Below are 4,008 nucleotides of genomic sequence, written 5' to 3'. Positions count from 1 at the left end.
TAAATTTATAAAAAATTGATAACATAGCATACATTAACAATTTATTAACTTAAGTTTACATATTTTAAATCAAAATTTTGGTTGTAAAAAAAATTATAGCAAATTAACAGAATATTCATACTATTAAATTAATCTATTTTGTATTTTGTAATTGTTATTAAACTAAAATATTTAACTTTTTGATTAAATACAACTTTTAATTTTTCTGAATTTTCTACAAAATTCAAACATTCCTAAATTAAACGTAATTAAATTTGTTGATTTAGATTTTTTGAGTCTCAATTGGTTAGCAACTAGAAACTTTTGTAAATTTTACTTCTTTTTCTTATGAACTTTAAATAATATACAATTTAACATAAACATGTAAGAAAATGAACTAAAACAAAACTACAGTGATACTATTTAATTATTGTAAAGTCACATTAATGTCACATTTTTATTTCTTATATTACACATTGTTATAAATTTAAACAGTATTTTTTAGTTAACTATAGTTTATTTAGTTTTACTAGACCTGTACTAAAAGTATGTAAGCCAATGATCAACTGTAGTAACATTGATAATAGCTGAAAAAAACTTAAATAGTTAATTAAAAACAATCAAATTTCTTTTCGTTACTATAAAGTTTAAATAAAAAACAAGTCAGTATAAATTAATAATGCCAAAATATATTATTTTTTCTTTAAAAAAAATTTAAAGTTAACCTTGAGTTAGTAATATATGATTATAATAAATAAAAGTACTTCAGCTTTTGTTCTTTTCAGAAATATCTGCAGTTTACTGTTATTCATACTCCTATATATAACTAATATTTAAAATGATAAAAATTTATTACTAATGTGTTAATGTAGGAGAAAAATGTTTTAACTCTGTAAATGAATAGATTTTAATTAAACATCTTAAGCGTTTTAACAAAAAGTAAGATTTAAAGAAATCACTAATAGATTTTCAGCAATGTTTACAAAAGTTTTACAAATATAGTATTTACGAAGTGTATACTTTAAAAATCTACTATATACTTTAATGTTAATAAGAAATACGAAAATATTCTAATTTTAATACCAATGCTATAACTCAACTAAATTACAAAATTATTAATTGTCTTTAAATTTAAAAGTTTTAGTTTTAAAATAACAGGTGTAACGAGTCAGTAGTAGAGGTAGATGTGTAATTTTTTATCTCTCACTTTTCAGCACTTAGAAAAAAACACTTGACTATTAAAAACTCAGCATGTAGTTTGACATCTTACTTTTTTATAAACTTAGTATATACAGTTTTTGGTATAACACTTCTAATTTCAGATTATAACACAACATAAATACCAAAAAACAAAGTAGTGCTAAATTATTCTATAAGTTACTTAGTTTAAACAGGTATATAAATACAACTATATTAATAATTTTTTAATGTACATAATTTACAAACACAAAAGTCTTCAATCGTTTTGTGCTTCAAACGGTAAAAACTAAAAAAATTTAGCAAGTTTTTAGGTTTATTTTGCTTATTTGCTGTAGACCTACCTTATTTCAATTTATTAGATTTATTTTTTAATAGAGACATTAGCAGTACAACTTTTAGTTTTACAATAACTTTCATAATGTAGTATTTGATTTTTAAAAGTTTAAAAAAATTTCTGCATAAAATGCAAAGTATAAAAAAAAATTCAATACTTATATTATTTAAATAGTTTTAAATTAAAGTTGCGTTAGTTATCAAAAGCATTACAAAAAAAATTAAGTAAACAAAAACTAAACAAAAGTATGACATTTTTAATTATAGAACCATGATAAAAATTCTTAATAGCTTTTAAACAATTTACTCAGTAAAACTTATAGGTTGTTTGTCTTTTTTTAATTTGATATTTATTTAGCTAACTAAATCACACAAGCACTAGGATGTCTTAAAGAATATTAACTTCATAAACAGCTGATAAAATGTTTCAAAAATGATGTAGATTTTTAAAAATTGATAACATTAGTTTGTATGAGCTCGTGCTCGAGGCATTAAATATTCTACCATAATAAACTAAACTTATCTATAAATGATATAATGTGGTTTCAATTGTTTCCTATATACTTTTAATTAAACTAATTTTTATTTCATCAAAAAGACACAGCATTTAGAAGGCTTGTTATTACTGTAATATTTCATAAAACAAACAAACTACTTATTTTAATTATTGTAAACTAACTTATGTCAGAAAAAACAAACATTAAAACACATAAAATATTCAGAATTGATTTAAATAAAAAGTAATAAAACTTACATTATCTAATAGAAAAACTTTAGCTAATGTATTTAAGTAACATCTTGTTTCTGAAAACAAACGAAGTCTATGTTCTTGTATAAAAAGTACATTACATTGTTACTAACTAAAGCAATCAAGCTTTTTCTTTTTTAATGGTACAATTTTTGATTTAAATGTACTTTTATTGATTATTTTAGCATGATTGTTTATTTTTAAGCTGTTTACTCTATAAGTAAAATCACTAAAACTTAAGATAGTTATGAACATCTCAAATTTATTATTTTAACAAAAAGAGCGCCAAATTTCATTATAAAAAGAGAGAAAAAGTAAACGAACGTGTATTTAGCTAAAAAAAAAGTACAGTAGTAATTTAAAACTTAAACTACAATATATCCTTGCATAAAACACACCTTTTGTCTTAACTCTCATAATTATTAAGACTTAATTATTGTAAGACTAATTAAACTAAAAGTCTATCACTTGAATTTGTGTATAAAATAGTTAACAATAGGTTTATATTTCGAAAAAATGAGTGCCTAAAGCTATTTTCTTAAAAACAGCCAAAGTATTTATGAACTTTTATGATTCAAACTGTGTATGTAAAACCCAACTTTCTTAAGGTTTATTCTTATAATAAAATAAATTATTATTTTTTTATAATACTCGTTTTTTTTTTATTCAGTATAGTTATTATTAAGTTAAACTTATTATAGTTTTTAACTCATTTTAATACAAACACTTGTTTTTTATTGTAGTATTAAATATTATAAAATTAATTAATAATAATTTGAAAACTCTGTTGAAATTTATCTATAAGCTAACATGAACTTAATAGTTAAGTACAGTTTTTTATACACTAAATTTTTTAAACTTCATATTCGATTTTACTAAAAAAAATTAAAAAAAAAGTTCTAAATATTTTATTAAAAAACGACATAAAAAAGGCAGAAGTTTTTAAATTTTTTTTCCATTGTGATTCATTAAAATGTAATTATATTGTTTACCTAATTTTCGATGTTCGTATAACTATTCATAGTTTTATTTATTTTTACCACTTATTATTACAGTAGGTTTACAAACAAAACTAATATCAAGCTTAATTTTCAATCATATATATTCTTTAAAAATGGCACAGCTTGACTAATGATTTAGTTTGTACTTAAATGATTCTAATTTATGGTAATAAAAAAAAGTTAAATAAACAAATAAAAAATATTAACAGCTGGTACCTGTAGCTACCCCTTGAACAGTTTTAACACTATGTTCCATAAAGTGTGCACCTCTGCGCTGTTGTGTGAGTTGTCTTTTTTACTATGTAGATAACATTTTTTGATCAGTTAAAAAGTTTAACTAGGTGTAAGTTGTAAAAAATTTCAGTTAACACTGTATTTTTTAGTTGTGAATATTTTAATTTATAAAAAAACTAAGTTGTAAATATTTTTTTTCATAAAACTGGCGTATTGCTAATTGTCAAGTGTGCATAGAACAATTTTTATTTGTTATCATCCTCATAGAGTTAATAAAATATTTTAAGAACAGTGGTTAAGGAGAACAAATTATGAAAAAGCGAAAACAGCCAAATTTTTGAATGATCAAATTTTCATTGCTGATGATGTAATACTTAAATTCGCACTCGTAAATTTTTAAAATATTTAATTAAAAAGTAATCTTCCTTTTAACATTTTTATTTCATTACATATTAAACGTAAATCTTAAAAAATATATTTAAGGACAAGTTTAAAACTTTTCACGTATAGATG

Source organism: Thalia democratica, chromosome 5 (assembly GCF_965202585.1).
Source record: "Thalia democratica chromosome 5, ktThaDemo2.hap1.1, whole genome shotgun sequence".
In the NCBI taxonomy this organism is placed as follows: Eukaryota; Metazoa; Chordata; class Thaliacea; order Salpida; family Salpidae; genus Thalia; species Thalia democratica.
The sequence above is the reverse complement of the archived record's forward strand: the minus strand, read 5'-3'. Positions refer to the sequence as shown.